The sequence below is a fragment of the Lagopus leucura genome, unplaced genomic scaffold (genome assembly GCF_019238085.1).
Source record: "Lagopus leucura isolate 7727_CA_CO unplaced genomic scaffold, USGS_WTPT01 Super-Scaffold_100008, whole genome shotgun sequence".
Lineage (NCBI taxonomy): Eukaryota > Metazoa > Chordata > Aves > Galliformes > Phasianidae > Lagopus > Lagopus leucura.
Genome location: NW_024962265.1, coordinates 23,938,495 through 23,959,069, shown reverse-complemented (window position 1 = coordinate 23,959,069; position 20,575 = coordinate 23,938,495). Strand labels below are relative to the sequence as shown.

At 36.1% G+C, this 20,575-nt stretch overlaps 1 protein-coding gene across 1 annotated transcript in view; it reads right to left on the bottom strand.

The window, feature by feature from the left end:
• TFEC (transcription factor EC) overlaps positions 1-19,096 on the bottom strand; it is a 91,681-nt gene extending 72,585 nt beyond the window's left edge. Inside the window, exon 1 of the mRNA XM_042872524.1 lies at positions 19,048-19,096. The gene's annotated coding sequence lies outside the window, so the exon portion shown is untranslated. The remainder of the gene's footprint in view (positions 1-19,047) is intronic.
• Between the last annotated feature and the right edge of the window lie 1,479 nt (positions 19,097-20,575).

Here is a 20,575-nt window from a genome sequence, read left to right as displayed (position 1 = left end):
CCTCAGAGGGTACTTTGAGATTCAGTGTGCACAGACAAGAGGCCCTTTCAGAAAATGATAATTGAGATAAACAGAAAACAGCAGTCGTAGAGAGCATGCTTTAATTATTTTAAATCATAATATTAGGTACCCAAATAATATTCCAGCTATGTGGTTATTGTTTTTCAGAGAAAATAGTTCATTTGTAATATCGTACCATAGTCATAAAAGTGCTTAATAAAATTTCACCTAGGGAATGTCAGCCTTGAATTACACTGAACAGATATTACGAGTTAAATGTGAAATGCTGAAGTGCAGGATACTGGGTGAAAAAATGAGATGAAATTTTGTAATAAATCTGTTTTTTTTAAAAAAAAAAATAGCAGTATTTTAGCACTTCAGGTGATCTAACAGCTCATCTCCATTTGCAGATAACAGAAATCCAATATCTTTCAAGAACCAGGTCAGAAGAACAGTTCAATAATTACAGAAGTCTTATATAAGCATTTGTTAAACACCCAGGAGCATAGGGTAGAAGTTTGTTTATAGATTTCATTTTTTCCGCCACAGGAATCTAAAAAAGCTTAAGTTTTTTTACACACTTTTTTTTCCTAGTGCTGAAATTTCAAATGTAAAGTTACAAGAGCTGCTCTGAAAGTAATGCCTCCTTTTTTATTCTGTTGGCCCATGATGTAAGAGGCAGATATTAGTGGTAGAGCAATAAAGGCTGCACTTTCCCACCAAAATACACCCTTCTAATTTGTTCCTATGCAACAGATGGTAGCAGAGGGGCAGTCTGACAGAATGACCTCTGACATGGAAATGCATATGAAGCAAATGTGTGTTGCTGAATTCCTCCATGTGGATATGATTGCACACAGAGACATTCATTGACACTTCTTTTTTTTACTTAATTTGGGAAGCAACATATTGTCTTCAGCAACTAAACATACTGTTTAGGTTTTCTGCATTGAATAATTACGGCTATCTTCTCCACTGCTATATTTTTTCCATATTGCTGAAGTTGGCATTGAGACTTCAGAAGTGCTATATGTCAGTAAAGTCCTTCTCAGCTGTACAGCCTTTAAAGAAGGAGTTCACTGTATGACTGTTTAATTCTTTGCATGCTGGGGCCCTGATCTGGCTCAAGAAACCAGAATTAGCCAATACCTTTTGACAACGACCTCTTTCAGCTATGGCTGAGGCTTCTGAAAATGCTCTGCTACTGAGCTCAATAGAAATTCCTGAAAAATTCAATAGGAGTAACCAAACGCAGAGGTCTTTCAGAGTTCTTCTAGATTCGTTTCTCTATAAATAACACAGTATGAAGCATAAATTATTTCTTCCATAAGTAATCAGGAAGAACAGAAATTCGTATGTGAATAGGTCCATTACAACTTACAGATTAAAATCTAACTACTAATTCAGAACACTTTAATAAGGGGTCTCCAAGAGCAATGATGATGTTTGAACTTGCACTAGATACTCAGTATAGTGAAGAACAGAAACAAGGGTTGATAACCTGCATGAGAAATTGTTTTGAACTTGCAGAAAAGCACAAACACCAACAAAACTGCACGGAAAAGAAGATCCAAGTTATGCTCAACTTGATTCTTAACTGTATGCAGGTATTGATTAGGTTGTCCACGTGGACTTAAGCCTATTTGATCCCATTGTGAGCTGTGTAGTATTAGTATAATAATACTTCTTTTCCCAAAGTGGTAACAAATTAAATATCCACTCAGTGATACCATAAAGGAGATACAGTAAATATTACAGCAACCTTCTTAAAGCCATACAGCAAGGATATTCTGAAACTAGTGATATTAACAAATATATTTTGTCTTTCAGCCAAGTGATTCAGAAATTGAGCTTTTACCCTGGCAATTGTCTAATTTTCAGATCCTCTCTCTAATCTAATAAGCAGTATAACTTGCTTTAATAGTGGCAAGATCCTACCATTCCAGTTTTAAAATTGTGCCATTAATTACGGATTTTGCCTAAATCATAATTACTGGAATTAGTACTATTCTTGTTTTAATTACTACTCTGTATTATAAGAAATAATGATATTTTCAACGAACTTTCTGCACTGTGCATCGCTCTGATGAGGTAAATGAGGCAAAAAGTACGTCTGTTTTTCACGTATGGAACTTTGCAAGCATAGCAACTAAATACAAAGACTGCTCAAAATTCAATGCACAAGTCAAAAGCGTTGATTTGTTAGGCTGCTTGAACAACCTACAGAAAAAAAAATACCAACAGAAAATCAACCTCAGTGTGTGCTCTGAATGAATTCAAAATATAGCAGTCATCCCTTATCTCATGACAGTGTTACATAAATTCAGTCTAATTTGAATGTTGTACTGATATGTAGTGAAAGGAACACAGTACCTCTTCTTGTGGATTCCTCTTGTATTGCCCTTGAATCTTTCTTTTCAGGATCCCACATTTTGGATTATTTCTCACAGCCACAACACATCACTTTCCAAGCGGTGTTCCCATGTGCTGCCTGGTAAGGGATATGGTGATACATGGGCTTCCAAGCTCCAGCCCTACAAGTCCACACCGGCCTGCTTCTCTCACTCACGTCTGCACACTTGGTGAACTCATTAATAGCTTTCTCTGATGTACAACTCGTGCTTTTTTCCCCTGCCCACCTGCAGATTTTCATAACACCTCAAGGTGCTTCTTTTGAAATTGGTCTGCAGGTTCAAGAGATATTGAGATGGCATAAAAGAAGGCTTGATGATGAGCAAACTGATAGCAACGGCTATCATAAAATACCACATTTCTTTACAAAGCTGTGCTAAAAATGATCAAATATTGCTGCACTGGAATGGAAAAAATTGAAAAAATGTTGGATGCCATAAGAAACCTCCTGAAACAATGCTTCACTAGGAAGCTTATTCAATATATTCTCATTTATTTAATAAAACAAAACCTGAAGAAGCATCGCTGACATTTGCCTTATGAATGGCAGAGAAACTTGAGTTCCATAGTACTTTTCCTTGAAAAAATGAAAATTTTAGAGAAATCTGAGGGTTGAAGCAAAATACAATGCTCTCTAACTGATTTTGGAGGAGCTAAGGAGTCATGATGGAGTCCTTTGAATCCCAGAAAAGATCTATAAGACCATATATCTTCAATTATATGAAGGTAAGCAACTACAGAATAATACTCTTTAAGCAAAACATCATTTGCAAGAAACATTGACTTTTCTCACAATTTCCAACATTATTGTGGAACAACTCTCTAATGTAAAAATTAACTGAAAAGTAGGAATATAAATTCTGTCATCTAAATATGTAGAAAACAGCAGTGAGAAAGGCTAGAGAAGGTTTTAGGAGTGTGTGTACTAGAGATGCAGTAAAACACTTGTTATGAATAATGAAGAAAAAAGTTGAAAATCAAATATGATTTGAAAATTAAATCAAAACGAAATTGGATTTTCAAGATCATCTTTTAACCATTACATTTCTGAAATATTAGGAACTATTCAAGCACATAGTCAATGGCTTGTGTGATGCAAATGCCAACTATCATCTAATAATAGAAATTTTAGTGTCTTACTTAATGAAACACATTGCATGAAAGATGTATTTTATATTTATTTAAGTCTTGAGGAGTACTGTTAAGAATTCACCTGGGAACATTCTCTTTTCTGCAAGCGGATATTTCTGAAAGGACTTACATACATGATGAACTTAAGAGCTGTAAAGAAAGCCAATGAACCAAATGGCTGCATAGAGCCAACAATGGTAGCAGGGAAACTGCATAACTGGCTAAGAATATAATAATATTCAGAGGAACTTAAACTGTAGAAAAATCCACTTTCATCTTCCAGCTGTGAAAGAAAGAACTGCAGAAAGCAATAACTGGAATTTCGAGTTAACTACATTAGTGTTGTTGACATATCAGAAAGATTTAGGTGTTACCATTAAACGAAAAATAAATATGGATTCTTCTGTTTGCTGCATAATTTGGGACTTATAAATTAACTGAGGTAACAGAGACTGTATTTTTAAGTCATTTAAGCACTCTTGAGAAACTTAGTTTTAGTGCCTGAGGTCCTGATCTAGGAGTTCAGTTCTGAAATTATATCTTCTGCAACAATGGATAATGGGTCAAGTCTAGCCACTTGCTTTCGCTTTCTAAATGAAGGTGCAAATGTAGTAAAATATTGTAGCAAACACTGTACTGCAACAATCTTTTCTAATGAATTTCTAATGAAATTGTTGATGATCCATTAGGAACAGACAGAGATTAGACTCTTTGGTCACAGAGCTTAGGTATCCGTAACTGCTCGTATGCATATTTACAGTGGGCCACTCCTCACAGGTTTTGATTCTACAAATTTCTACGTGCATATGTTATACATATGTTATTTTACTGTAGAAACATATACTACAGACAAAATAACTGTCAAGAGTTTATTCTTTCCAAAAGAGATTTTCTTTTTATTATTTTTCATTTTTGAGAATAAATTCCAGTTAAGCCTCATTTCTTTCACGCCTGTAATCCATGAAGAAGTGCTTTAGCGTTGCTTGAGTTGGGCTGTTATTTTTTTCTGGTTGTTTGGTTTTTTTTTTTTTTTTTTTTTTTTTTTTTCCCCAATCAATATGTATGATGGCAAATAAAGAATTTTCTATCTGTGGAGGGTCATCACATTTTTAGAAGCAATATTGCTATTATCAGAAGAGTAGCCCATTAACTGTAGCACAGCAGTGAGGGAATCACGTCAGCATTTTTTTTGGTAGGAAATGTGCTTAAACTAGCCCTGTACACATGGAGACCTGAGTTTGTAGAAAGATTTCAAATAGGAGTACAGAAAAGTTTTGCATGTGTGTGTTGTTTTTTTTTTTTTTTTTTTTTTCCTGTTATGTACAATTTTATTCACTCAGACAGGGTTTTAAAGAACTATTTTCCCTTTAAGTTTTATTATCGGGGTGGTCAGCAGGGACAGGGAGGTGATTGTCCCTCTCTACTCGGCTCTTGTGAGGCCCCACCTGGAGTACTGTGTCCAGGTGTGGAGCCCTCAGTACAAGAAAGACGTAGAGATTTTGGAAAGGGTCCAGAGGAGGGCAACTAAGATGATCAGGGGGCTGGAGCACCTCCCCTATGAGGACAGGCTGAGGGAGTTGGGCTTGTTCAGCCTGGAGAAGAGAAGGCTGCGGGGTGACCTCATTGCAGCCTATCAATACCTGAAGGGAACCTACACCCAGGAGGGGAGTAAACTCTTCAAAAGGGCTGACAATAGCAGGACTAGGGGAAATGGATCCAAGTTGAAGGAGGGAAGATTTAGGTTGGATGTTAGGGGGAAGTTCTTTACTAGGAGAGTGGTTAGGCCCTGGAACGGGCTGCCCAGGGAGGTTGTGGATGCCCCGTCCTTGGACGTGTTTAAGGCCAGGTTGGACGGGGTCCTGGGCAACCTGATCTAAATGTGTATGTTTGGTGGCCCTGCTAGGCAGGGGGGTTGGAACTACATGATCCTTGAGGTCCCTTCCAACCCAGGTGATTCTGTGTGATTCTGTGATTCTGTGATTATCTGTCATCCAAAATAATAACTCATGAAGGATGTTATTTTTTGGTTTTTTTTTTAACAATGATTTAAATACAAATCAGCATAGTATGTTGATCATGCAAATTCTCTGGGAATTATCAATGGATGGGATGTTTTCAAAATGTTTACAGAGTTATTTTTTCTTTTGAACATAGAATTATTATTTTTCTAACTCTAAAACTGCTGCTTTCGTTGACCCAAACTAAACCTTACCGAAGTCAAAGTGTTTTTGGTGGTCTTTGGAATTGGTCACAAGTCTGTCAGTTTGTGCGTGTCAGTCCTTAAGCAGCCTGCAGGAAAACTACATTTGTTTTATTGCTTAACTACCACAGAAAGCACTTTTACATTGTGAATACTCCACATAATTGACATACAGCATCTAACATGGAATACTTTGCTTTTGAAATGGAAAGTCATTACATTTACCTGTTCATTGTGCCCTATTTCTATCAGAGGTCAACATCAGAGAAGCAGAAAGCTGAAAGATGAACTTACAATTATGCAGGTCACTAATTGCCCATACTACTACCCTAAACATGAGTTTTAGCATCCCACAATAACTTTTGGAGCATTATTTGATGTAGTGTGTACAGAGCCTTCTGTGAAAAAATGAAGCATTACTGATTTGAAAAGTAGAAGAGTCTTGGTACTTCACTGGGTTTAAAGGAAGTGGAAAAATTCTTTGGAGGAAGTCCATCAAGGCTGCTAGAAGTCTCAGTGCTTACCTGCTGAACAAAGACTTCAAAGAGCTTGGTTCAGTTTCCTGCATGAATATGAGTCCCGGGATAATTCTGAGTGTTCATCACAAGTGACATTCAACTTTCAGAGAAACCTATCTAGTCTAAGTTAATAAAAAGAGTTTCTTCTGGACAATGGTCAGAGAAAAGACCTCCAGAAAGTGATTCACTTTTTGACACTTTTGAGAGATGTTTTACAGAGGCAGGAAATATATTGTCTTTCCACTGGAAACGCTTATCTTTTGTCTTTCTCCATTCCACAGAGGGTGATTTGGACAACTAACCTTAATTAGATATAAAATATTTACAGGATATACTCAGGTATTGGTGGAGGCTCTGAATCTGTTTCTATGTCTCAAAGTTTCACCTGTAAAATATGAAACCTTCTTCACTGTGAGATGGCGAGAGGTGAAACCTTAAAATTTATGCGATGTTATCAGAATGCCAGTGGGGGCCAGACAATTACTTAAGATAACTAGCTAGGAAAGGATGCTGGAGGCAATGAGTCAAAACCCCAAAAGGTATGAGCAGAATGTTTTTATTCTGATATTGTTGGCTTTTACTAACTAGAGAAAAAAGTTCAAAGTTTGATTTTGAATGAATTGGATCATACTTCAAGTGCTCTGTGTGAAATGTCTTGAAACTACTAATCTTATCATTTAAATAAAAAAAATTACAATTTCAGTAGCAGAAAGTGAATGGCGTTGCTTATTTGCATTCAAGCCAACTTTTTTTTTTTATGGAGTGTGGGAGCCGAGTTGAGATTAAACTCTAAGTCCAATAGAAATTGTTGTTAAGTTCAATTTTTTTCATTCTTTATGTATATGAGATCATATGTTGCCTAAAGACATAACACAACCTATCTTAAATTATTCACATCTTTTGGCCTGTAACTGCAATCAACCTCTTTCAACTTTTTATTTCAAGGAAAAAAAAGGATACTGTTCAATGTTTTGTAGTTTAGATATGAACAAAATGGGAAGTCTGTTCTTCTTTAGAGATCTTGCCATAGTATGTAAAAGCACTAATGAAATATGTAATCTTATATATATTGTGTGGATCCAATTTAGTTTTAATTTCAGATTATTTTCTCAAAAAAAAAAAAAAAAAAAAAAAAAGAAACAAACGAATGAACAACAAAATCAAAAACACAGGAAAATGGTTGATTTGCTTTAGAAAGCTCTTGAGATCTGTTCAGGAGATCAGATCTGAATGGATCTGAGTTTTGCTCTTTGCAACGTTTTCCAATGCAACAAAGTCTGCAGTAAGATGTCATAAAATATTAATGGCAAATTAGCATATAAATGATAATTTTTTAAGAAAAGACATAGATTATCTGTATTTTGCCCCAAAATCACATTGCACAGAGCAAGGATTTAGGCAAATATCTCACTCTGTAGTCAGCTTTGCTGCCATTGATAGTTATGTATTTTGGACACATGATTTACTTGGACTATCTGCAGTGATCATATGATGCACAACAATTTCAGCAGAAAAAATAAGCAACAATTATTACATTTTATCCCATCTAATGTGAAGTGGATGATGGAGATACAGTATTTCCAGCTATGTCTTTTTTGCTCTGGTGTTTTCAATTTTTCTTCTCTGCCTAATTTTTCATCTCTCCTTTTTGCTCCCTTTCTGTGTTTTGATCTCATGCTTGTTTACTGTGAATTCCAGCATTGCTTCTTATCATTTTTCTTTCTCTTAGGCACTGTGTCTTTTGCTGGTGTTAATGATATTTCAGGAAGATGCAGTTCTGAGAATACAGCTGCTGCTACCATGCTGCTGGAATTATTTCCCCACAGTGTTTTCTGTCCGTTTGATTTCAAATCATTGATTACAGCAAACCAAAAATTACAGTAGCAAATATGCACAACAGGTATGATAAAAGCAAGAGACAATATAAAAAACAATTACGATAATGGAGAAAATAAAACTTACAGAAAATCTGAGTTAACTGATTTTCTAAATGTTCTTTTAATCACAGAGAAAATTATTTCCAAAGCTTCCAAGTCAATGGCCATTTTTCTTTTAATTTCTATAATCTCTGAAAAAAAATATAATTTGTGTCTTTGAACAGTTTTTAGTCAAACTAATGATCTTTTTTAGGGATCTGAAATCAAAGGGGTGGTCTTCGTCCTGGGTGGTCTTTGTCCTTATTTTCAGTCATAAGCAATTAATCCATCATTGTATGCATATCTTATGAGAAGTTCTGCTTTGGAATTACAGTCATTTAGAAAGTACTCAAATCCAGAATGTCATGTAAAACTGGCGCAATTTCCAGTTATCTGCAAAGGTCTAAATAGGAGATATGAAACAAAATAGCTCCTGGGTTAGGATCTTGTATGCTGTATTAGCCTCGAGCAAAATTCTGCAGTGCAGCTACTTAAACTACAGGCAAAATTTCATAATGGGAATACTGAGAGACCTGTAGCTCTAACCAGTACTACTGGGCACCGGTATAATATTTCATTTACACTTCTTACAAAGCAATTTTTGTTAATCTTGCTGCATGAATGAAAAATCTCATCCCATAGTCTCCAATTCACTACCCTCATGAACTCATAAAAAGGTCTTTTAACCACTGCTGTGATTTTCAAGTGGAAATAGTAAAATGGCAAGAGTTAAATATTAATATTCAGTTCTTGCATTGTGCCTTTCTTTGATACCAATTACAACTTGAACTTCACCTAACTCAAAAAGACTGCAGACTTCACTCAATTAGCAGTAATAGGATTAAAACATAGCTTTGGAACTGAAGATTTAAATAGAAAAAAAAAAAAAAAAAAGAACAACAACAAAAAAATCCCTTGGCAAATGTACACTACATGTACCAAATTAAACTCAAAATAAATATGCAGACCAGGATGAAATAAGTGGATGTGGAATGCCAGAGGTGGGGGGGGTCATTGTGGAGAGCTTTTTTTTTTTTGTCTTCTTGACAACTTCTGCTCATTGCATTGCTTTGAAAACATTCATGGCTGGAGAATAACAGCATCTTTTTCTTCCTTTTGGTTTTATGAATACCTCAAAAAGCTGCTGTAATTCACAACAGATATTCTCCTTTGAAGAGCACCAGAGCAATTTCTGTCTGTTACACTTTCCTCCATTACTAATTTGGTATGGTTCTCAGCCCTCTGAAATTTAAGCAATCCCACAGATCCAAATTATTTTGTTCAAGTAGCTGTCTCCTGAGAAGGGATAAGTATGACTATTTACAAGTGGGAAGTGCCATGGAAGCCAAAGCTGTGTTTCTAGACTACAGTTTTTAACAGCAGGAGATTGAATTTGTGGAAGAGAATCCTTGTATTCATTTATCTATGATGAGTTGGTAGTTGATTATCTTGTATCTGCATTTTATAGGCAGTTAATCACTTCATTTTCACTGCATTTGAGTATCTGTCTCTACAGCTTGCGGTGCATTTCCCCAAACTGAAGATGTTTTCAGAGATCCAGAACCAGCTGTGAGCTTTGAATCAGGACAGAAAAATATATACATAAATATTTTTTTAATTTTCTCCTTACTAGTGGAGATATAAAGCAAAATATCAGACACAATTTTTTTTTTACTGACAATGATTATGTTCTTCATTTCTGGAAAAATGCATTTCAGGAGATACTTGAGTACAACTACGTGCTCTTCTTCAAAATAATGTGGACACTAGAAGATTTGTAAATGATCATTGATGACTGCATATTTCTAACATGCAACATTAATATTATAACTGGTAAGAATTCCTGGAAAGTAAAAATATGGTACTTCCAATGGTAAACCTTATTATCCTGGAGGATTATTAAAGATTGCTTATTATGTAAGTTTACCATTGAAGAAAAATCATGCAGGTAGATAATAGCACTGTATATATGGAAAGACTGTTTAATCAAGATCACAACATCCCAGAGACCAACAAGAATTTAGAAGTAGCAGGACTGGCAGTAGAAAGAAGCAGAACTTGAGAGAAGTATTTCTCTCAGAGAAACAACTCATATTATGGGCTATGCATGTCAGCACTTCAGAGTACTGAGAAAATGGTCTGTTCAGCTCCAGACCTTCAAAATTAGCCAAAAGTGTGCAATCTCTTGAATCTGATCATCTTTAGCCTCTGCTGTTTTGCTGGACTGCAGGTCACAGACAAATCTTTACATCTTGACACTATTTCAATCATGTTTCAGTTTGATTTCCACTACCTGCAGAAATTATCTGGAGTTTCCACTCATTTTTGTCTTTGTTTCTCACTCCAAGAAAATAAAGTAATATTAAATTAATTGATCTATAAATTGTAAGAATTTTGTCTGTAGTGAGCATTTTTAATGTCCTGAAACAGCTGTAAAGTGCTGGCTTCCAAAGTTCAAAGATCTTTGCTCGGAAAATATTGTACAGAAGTTAATTTTAAGTTAATTTTAATATAGCTGTAAATGAACTTACCCTTGTCTGGCTCTACTCTAAAAGGAGACAGGCCATTTAGTTAGACAGAATCATCTCTCATGATAAAAACATACTGTGATTTTCGGGAGGGGTGGAAGTAGTTTTGAATGCATGCACATAAAAAATGGTAGCTGAGGTAGCAAAGCTTTCCCTCTTTGCATTTGAATCACAACATAGCCCAGAGGTCCTCAGCATACCCAAAATAAAACCTTACAGTTTTCTTCCTAGCGTTTCATTTAAAATTCCCCTCTATAAATCAGAGAAACACTTAATCAAATCTCAGTTTTCAATCTCAGATTTGTCCAGATGTAGAATTTACAAACACACAAGAAGTCAGGCTGTTGAATTTCATCTGGATGAATCTGAAATTAACAAATCCTGCTTTAGTAAGAAGGGGAGGAGGGAGGATTCACAACACTGAGACTCCAGCCATTTAGAGATGGTTGTCATTCTTTATGAAGATTAAGGGACTTGTAGCCCTGCATTCCTATATTAATCCAAAGGCCAGCCATTGTACAAGCTGCCAGAGTACAGGCTTCCAGACATCGCACTTGTGATCAGAGTCTTGACCTAAACAGACTTTCATTTCCATGATGGAATTTTCTCTGGTTCTACTATGGTAACTCTATATGGCATGTAAATGAAGTTTGATTACAAAGATCTTTAGAAACCATTAGACAGGAACAAGAACAATATATGAATGCAACTGAAGAGCCCTCTTCTCTTATGAAATGATGAGTTTACTTGTATACTGGAAGAGTATAACTTAACCATATGTGTATTTTTCAAAATAAGAAGGCTCCTACAGTAAGTATGAGATAAGAGTTTAACTGTTAGACAGCTTGCACATCTGATTTGCTTAAGGAGATCTACACAAACTGCAGAACAAATGAGCTAAGGGTCACAGAATAATGCATGAGAATATAAGGGTTTTTATTTTTAATATATGAATGCAGTTGAAAAGAAAATAAATACTCCTTATTTTTCTAAGGGAACCATAAACACTACAGGGACTTTGCCCCTAGCATTGGGTGATTTACATATTTTTTATAAAAGTCAGGGTTGGTTTGAAGTCATAAAAAGAAGACCAACCACTGTTAAAGTGATTACTTTTTCCTCTGCTAAGCCTGGGTCCAGTCTGTGCCACCAGATTCTCACTTTTATGAGCAACATAAAATTCAGACACAATTTCCAGTTAAAAATGAAACTATTTCTGCTGGGTCTTCGTAACAACCAACCTCTTTTCTTTTTTTCTTTAACTCAGCAGCAATTCTGATATCCAAAGTGGCAACTAATTGCCCTGACAATTAAATGGTATTGCCACAGCACAGCCTTTATGCATTTGTTCTAATAAATGTCAGAGGAAGCTCAACTGCTCAGTTCAGCAGATGCTAATTTAGGCTGAATACCACCAGCTATTCAGGGAGAGAATTTTTTGCTTTAAATAAGATTAATCTCACAAATGAAGTGTGGTTTCCTTCTCTTTATAACAAAGACCATTGGTTATTCATTAAATCTGAATTACAGTTTTAACAAACACTTGCATAAGAATCATTAATGTCATCTGTTATATAATTACTTATGCAGTGAATAATACTTAATATCTCAACAGTTAAGAGTCTTCAAAATTCAGTTACTATAGTCCTTGTCATAGAGACTAGCATTACTGCTCTAAAGTGCCTCTTTCCCTTGTGGCCCAAGCAGAAGAACTTGACTACTTCTTGCTTGGCTGCCATTTGTCAGTTCAAGACTTGTAGAGCTGTCAAGTAAAAATTTACATTGGACTCCTAACTCCCATTGTGATTTCCTTTCCACTGAAGTCAACAGCAAGCAGGGATTCCTGTTAAGCTTAGGCCAATGTTTCATAAAATACTGGTCCATTTTGCAAGCCATAGAAGCTGACTCATTTTCTGTTTTGCAGGTGACAAGAAATAACATCTCGTGCATCTAGTTAACACTAGAAAAGCCTGCACACCCTCAACGTAAGGCCAACAGCATTTGCACTATGATTTTCTACTATAGAATTGCAAAACTTTTTTAAACTCCAGTTGCACACTGTTAATACCTAAAATTTATGTGCTTGGGGAATGGCAGTGTTCGCTAACCCCAGAAGTAATAGAAAATCTTGTATTTATGTCTGCAAATAGTTTACCCTCTACATGAGCATCACTATTGGTAAAGTGGTAATTATGAATCGTCCCAGAACCTTATAAATTAGAAATCTTCTTGAGAGAGAGTAGTAGTTGGCATAGGGCAAAGCTGTGCCAAGAATTCTTTGAAGAGTTGCTGAGACGATGATTGTCATGCCAGGAAATGTCCTGGACATACGAGCACTGCTGCTCATAGCTCTGCACTGAAAATACATGGGAAGGAATCAAGAGATCCTGTGATTAAAGCATGACTATTTTGCTTCTCAGACCTGTCTTTAACAGTCCTTGGCCTCTTTCATACAATCACAATACTCTATAGACTGAACCATCCTAACAGCAGACAGTTTCTAGTCCTTGGAAAATTGTAACCTGCAATTCTAATTTTGAGCCAAAGTGATCCAGCATTAACGCTTCCTTCAGCTGATGAAGGTGATGGACCCGCTGAACTTACTCTCAGTAGCAGAGACATCAGTGATTTCCATGTTACAGGAATTATCACACAGAAGTAGGTCAACAGCTGTGCTCAGATGTGAGGAGGTGTGTGCAAGAATAGACATAGTGAAAATAAAAAGGTCTAAAAAAATGACAAAAATGATGAGGTATATGGGAGGAAGAATGGTGACTGTGGACTTTACACACTGTAAGGTTAAAAAGATGAAGTCTGTGAAGTTTGAAAAGAAGAAGAAAAGAAGAGATATTATAAGTCTACAAAATAATGAGTGAGCCTGAGAATCCTACACAGATCTATTTATTTCCCACTCACCCCTACATTTTGCTCTCTGTTCTACTCCTCCTCTTTCCAGATCTTCCAAAATGTGTTCTGCTCTCCTTCCCATTTCCATTTTCCCTCTTATTTCTGATTCTCTTCACCTCATTTCCACCTTTCTTCTTCTCTATATACTCTTTCTCATAATATAAATACCAAAATAAATACCAAATAAAAAATAACAAAAAGATTGAATATCAGTACTAAATGTACTGCATTAAAAAATTAATAACACTATTGTTCACAAAACTAAAAAGGAATATATTTCAAATGACTACCATGAATAAATCTATGTGGATTCACTGAAAATACAGGTAGCTGTGCTGCTGGATAATTTCAGCAACTAGTTCAGGAAGACTTAAAAATCATAGCAACCTCAATTACGTTACTTGCAGTAATTTGACATAAAATTAATTTTAACCCTCAAACATCAGCTCCTAAGATAATTTTAAAGTGGAATCAAGAAAGTTCAAAACTTCTATCCTTTCAAAAACTTGGATGTGGAATTCATTTGACATTTTTTGTGTATGAGAGAATTAAGATGCATATATCCAAGCTAATCTACATATATTTTTCTGTCAACAAGGTGGAAAACGGCACTTTGATGATGTAATCCATCTTACTTGAAAGCCTAAGGTAAGCTAGATAAATAGAGTCTTAAAAGACCTGCTTACCATGCTGCCAACAAAAAGTTACCACGGCATCTATTTCAGATGTACAAGTGGTCACTTCTAATTTAAGCATCCATATGTTCCTGTATGCAACCAGTATGTCATTTAAACATGAGCTGTGGCCTAAGCAAAGATCTACCAAGATATTGCAAAGCCTAGAGAGACAGATGAGATATATACCTCCATCTGAAAATGATGTTCTTGGATGTACACCTCATCTTCATGCTTTCAGATGTTCTACTTGTGCAAGGGAAGTAAACTACTGCCATTCTGTTCTCTCTTTCAGTGAACTAAAATTTATCAAATTACGCAGCTATTCACTAAAAAGAAATAACAACACCAAAAAAAAAATCAGCTTTAGGAAGTGTTTGAATTGTTATGTGAAATAATAATGTGGGCAGTCAATGCAACCAGCAGAGAACTTCAGAAGAGGAACAGGAAAGATGTCAGTGAAGCAAATACTGGGTAAATGAGACTCTCTACACAGGATTTATAATGTAAGCAGCACAAGGCTTTTAAGTATAACAGATGTTTGCCAATTTTAGAATGTTGTAAAAAAGCCTGAAAAGACTTTCCCTCCTATAAATATGTGAACCAGACTTGTTGTGTTTCTAAATACAAAATGTTGCCCATAGAAACTTTCTAAGAGTATTAAGATTAAGCCCCAGCAGCTTCAGAAGAACTATTTCAGACAGAAATGTGGTAATTTATGGGTCAGCTTGAGAGATTCTTATCTCCCAGCCTTCTTGGCATCCTAGGTCACTGAAACGGTATTATTTTTTGTAGTAACTCATACAGAAGTAGTAGATTGAGTATTTTAAACTGCTTTGACACAGCATCTTGTAATGATCTGATCAACACCTAACACACATGGAAAACAATAACCCTGGTCCTATTTGATTTATTAATATAAATTTATACATATTTAATTATTAGTTAATTAATTAATGATTCTTTAAGCTACAATGCCATGCTGGCAACTCCCTAATGCCAGCTGATCAAGTTGCCTAATTCCCAGGTCCTTGACAAAGTTACAGGTTCTCAGGACAAAGTCCTGCACCTTGATATGTACTGATAAAGCTTTTCATGCATTTTCTGGTAGTGCAGTTATTTAACTCTTATTACAGTACACACTATGAAAAAACACCTATTTCTCTGATATACTCATTTCCAGTCCTTTAACAATGAAGTTACCTACACATGTAAGCAGTTTTCATTAGTTGATAACATTTAGGTAGTACTGAGTGAAAAATGCATTATTTTGTTACTCCAAACTGCTACATCCAAACCAGAAATGTTCCTCAGTTTCCAAATTCTTTCTTGCATCTATTGGCTATTCAGTCTACTAATCCAACTGTTGCATGGCAAGTTGATTTTAGAAACTTATTAAACACTTCAAAGAACCCTGACTATATGATATTAACAAACTTACCCCTATCAACCAAACTTGAAATCTGATCATACCAGTTGAAAGGTTAAATTGACAAAGTTAATTTTCCATAAACTGCATTACCTTTCTTCTTTGTGAAGTCCATATTATCCATGCTTGTGTAATTTATGATGACCTTTTAATACTCATAAATATTGTCATAACAGAGGAGTTCTTCCAGTTAATATTGTGTTTTGGGTGTAAATACCTTAACGATGGCTGCTGGGTTTAGCAATGATAATTATTCTAATATAATATTGCTTTTTTTTTTACTTAAAAGAAGTCAGTGGTCCTTACAAGGGATGTGCATAATCTTCCTCCCACACAGTGTATCTCTGACAACAAAGAGGCATGCCACTGAGAAGGCAGATGCTGGAGAAGGATATATGCATGTTAAATTTTACATATCTTTAACCTCCAATCAAAGGTATCCATTGAAATGTATAGGAGGGATCAACTTAAGTGATCATCTGAAATACCACAAAATTTGTTTACATTGATTGCTTGAAGAAGAAAGGACATTAGATTTTCCACCAAAATTAATACTTGATAAAAGCCATTCCTAAAGAAAATTGATTTTTCCTAAAAAGGTGTTGCTAGTCAGAATCTAAGGGGAGTTTTACTATGATACTGGAACAATGTTCAGAAAAGGGCATCAGAGTGTATTATTGAGAGTAAGAACTGTGCCCTTGCCCACAGCTTGAAAATTAGAAATCACCATTTTTGGGTTACAAATGCATTCAACATTCCTCTGGATTTTCTTCCAAAATCTCCAGTACAGATGTTTGCTAAAACAAGGTTGCTTAGTTTATATTGCTTACCAGTACTGCAGGAGAAAATAAACATCAATTCCATGATTATGTGATCTCTTTTACTACTCCTGGTACTTCCACCTTCCTGGAAAGTATAGCTTCTCCTTGATCAAATGAGAGATTAATCTGGATCCAGGTTTTGTGTCACATAAAAAGACCGCTAAATGAATCAGCTTCTGAATTCTTTTAGGCACTGCTGTTCTAAAATATCAAGCTAACCCTTTCCTGCTACCTTATCCTTGGTCTCAGTGTTCTCAGTGGTATTTGATGGTACCTCTTCACTCAACAGGAATTCCTTATTAGTGTTGGCTCTAGGCTGTGTAAAACAGCATTAAGATTTTTTATCATTTTATTGCCATGCAAGCATGCTACACTTATCAACATCAGAACTTCTGTGCATGCAAAGAAAATGTGAGACTTTCAGAAAGGCATAATGGTCTTCCCTTACTTGCTGTTAACCCACTTTGGCTTTTTAACTTCTCAAAGATCTATAATTGCTCTATTCTTCCCAACAAATCTTTCTTCACCTTTCATACAGCCATAAGAGGACAGATTGGTTTTGCTGTAAAGCCTCTGGTGGAAAATTCACTCAATCATGACTCTTGGTTCATAATAATAATAATCAGTCCTTAATTGCATGTTGGCTGCTCGCAAATGCATGAGAAGAAACCATGTATAGAGGTCGCCCTGTCTGTAGGAATGTAACATAAACGCTGCTACTTAATTATGAATGAGGCATCATTTCATGTTTAAATCCTGAAACCTGTCTTTAATTTTTTTTTTTCTTGATCATCCACAAGGTGTTTTGGAGATATTGTACATACTGGTGTGAACAGGAGTATTTCTGGATTCCTCTATTTTTACATATTTCTGGTATTTCTCTCCAGCAATAGATGAATTTCCACATCTATTTATTATCATTTCTTTTCACTTTTCTTCTCCTCTTACTTGGTTTTTCCCCAATTTCTCCTTAATCTTTCTCCCTCTCCTGATTTTTTCACTGTTTCCCTCTTCATATTTTCTTTTTCCCATTCTCCCTTGCTTCCCTTTCCCCACATTCCCCTCCTTACTTTTCTTCACCTTTTCCCATATTTCTTTGCCTTTTGATTTCCAGCCAGCAAAATGCAATTCGCATGGGCTCTTCAGCACCTGTTGATCACTACTAACCTCTGCAAGCAGGCTTCTCCAGCAGCCCAACCTGCCACATCTAACTCAGGGACTCCAAAGGCATTAGGAGGACACTGCCTTTCATCAAGATCCAGAGAAGGGATGGCACTGTCCTAAATGTTGAGATAGGAATGTCCTTTTGCCAAGGCAAGGAGATTGGCAAAAAAACATGGTGCCAACTACACACTACCTGATTTATTATCTTCTGGTTAAAGCAGCCTGTAGGGAAAGTAGCATGCCAGTGTAGTGCTCTGGTGCACTGACCCTTCTGAGCTCTTGTTAGTGCTCACCATACTCAGCATTTCCTCTCATTGATTGATAGGATGATATGTGTATGTATGGCAGTGAGTAGATTTATTACAGCACATTAGCCAGACAGGCAGACAAATGCCCACAGGGGCAGAAAGCATAAGTAAGGCATAAATAAAAACTTCATTATTTTTCTTAAACTTCTTCAGGCTACGTTGAGGAATACTGGAGGAACAGAAGAGTGGAGGGAGACCAGAAGAGAAAGGGAGTGGCAAGAACTGGAAAGAAAGTTTATTAGCAGTGAGAAAAATGCTTAAAATATTCACTGTTTGGATCCAGAAGTTGAATAGTGGCTGGATCTCTGCTTACCTTTTCTTTCCCTCTGCTAAATGAGAAAGAAAGGGTCAACACATCAGACATCAAGCTATCAGAACGTTCCTGATATAAAAGCTATGACATGACTACTTGGATGGTCTACCAGCTGCTGTTCAGCATTCCTCAGTTTAAAAAATGAAAAACAAACTGGTATCAGCCTTTATCAACAGCTGCCACCGTGTGGTATCTGAAATACCACATTTACATCCCACTTCAATATGTTTTTCAATACCTACCTAGCAGGCACAGATCTACCAGGAGGCAGCATCTCCTCCCTCCTGGCGTCAGTGTGAAGCTGCCTGCCCCCCACAGGGTAAGGGGGCAAGAATTCCGCCCCATTCCTGTTCCCTGGTTGCTGTCTGTAAATGCTGTATGGCATGGAAGGAAATCTCCAGGGCCATTCTACTGTCCAAAAGAAGGATGGGATATGTTGTCAGCCCTAGATCATTAGAGAGTCAGTCCTAAGATTAACAAATAAATCAAGTAACATGTTTTTAAGCAGAACCGGTACAAGACCTAGTTAATAGTCTAGCATCTGCTTGTCCTATATATTTTTTAGAAAATATTAACCCCAACAGTTTTATCCCTCACCTCCCTCCTGGATTTCATGTAGATGTTCTTCAAAAATGAGCTAATTATGTTACAATTAAGAATAATTTTTTGCAGATAAAACAGCATTCAGAAATAGTCTTTGTAAATGTCTTCTGGTAATATAGGTACCTCTGAGATTGCTGGAGCTTTGTCTGATGAAAACTGTGCTCCCACAGGCAAAAATCCATTGAACCCGGGGTATTGTGAAAGTGGCATGTGGCACTGTGGGTAACGTGCATGGGCTTCTTCTTGAGAATACTTCTCTGTCCACTCTTGATCCCGTAGCCTTCCTCTGAGTTGAAACTGTAGTCCAGTCAGTGCCTGCAGCATTGCTTTAATTCTTCCCTTTCCACAATTAGCAGAGCTGAAAAAATCACTGTAAAACATACACAGAAAATAAAGGAAGCAATTTAATTTCTTGCACAATGTACCTTTACTACTGCAAGAGAAAAAATCCTTAAATGTAAAACCAAATTAATGTAATGGTTATAGGGCATCTATAAGGACACAGTCCCTAACACACTACTGAAAAAAAAAAAAAAAAAAAAAAAAGAAAAAGATGAGAAGAAACCGTTGGTATTCACTTAACAATCATGTTTGGAGGTTTGTGACTGACTTTGTTATTCCAAGGGAAGCCAGATACCAGTCTCTTGGGATTAGGTACAAAGGCAAGAAAAAAGTGGACATGTATGAATCTCAAAAGTGACTGCTGGGTTAATAAAACAGTCTGTTTTCTGTTCACCCACTCTTCCTCTCAGTGTGCAAGTACATTAAAATATGTCAAAAGGAAAGCCATTTGCTGGGGAAAAATAATTTCAACTAAAAGTCAAAATTTCCAGCTGGTGTATTGCCTTGGTGTGTTCAAGTGCGCTAACAAAGTGACCCACACATCTCACTGGATGAAAGTTGGTATCCTCATTAAAGTAGAAACAAACACTTGAAAATAGGAACAACTGCCAGTCAAAAAAAAAAAAAGAAAAGAAAAAAAAAAAAGAATCACAACTGATATGAGAAGCCTTCGTTTTTCCACATTTTTTTCCTACTTGTTCTATAGCAAATAAGATATATATTTAAGTATTATCTTGAAAAGTAATGATGGTAAAACTGATTCTATATGCAGTATCCACTCCTGTTTGCTGGAGGAATTGCATTGCTAACAACCATCCACATTATCATTCAATGTTTAGAAGAAGAAATATTTTCACAGTCCAGTATCTAAACAGTCACATATAACACAAGGATTGGTTCCTGCAAAAGCAATCCTTTCAAAAATGAGTAGCTCTGGGGAAGAAAACTTCATATCAGAATTACTCACACTAGAAAAGGTTTGTGGAATCAGCCTCCAACCCTTTAAAATTGTAGCACATTTATACTGGTGTGTACTGTCTTTGCCTTCAGGAATCACAATAAGATTTGAGCACTATCACTAATTCACTGCAGTGTGAATAATTTTGCAATAAGAACAACATGAGACATGAGATCTACTGTTCATTGGCCCACACCCTCAGATATAGCATTACCAGATTAAACAGAAGTCAAAATGACAGAAATGGTACATAATGATGTGAGCTGATTTTTTTATTAATTGCTATGTGATTTTTCCCTGGAAAAAAATAAAATAAAATAAAATAAAATAAAATAAAATAAAATAAAATAA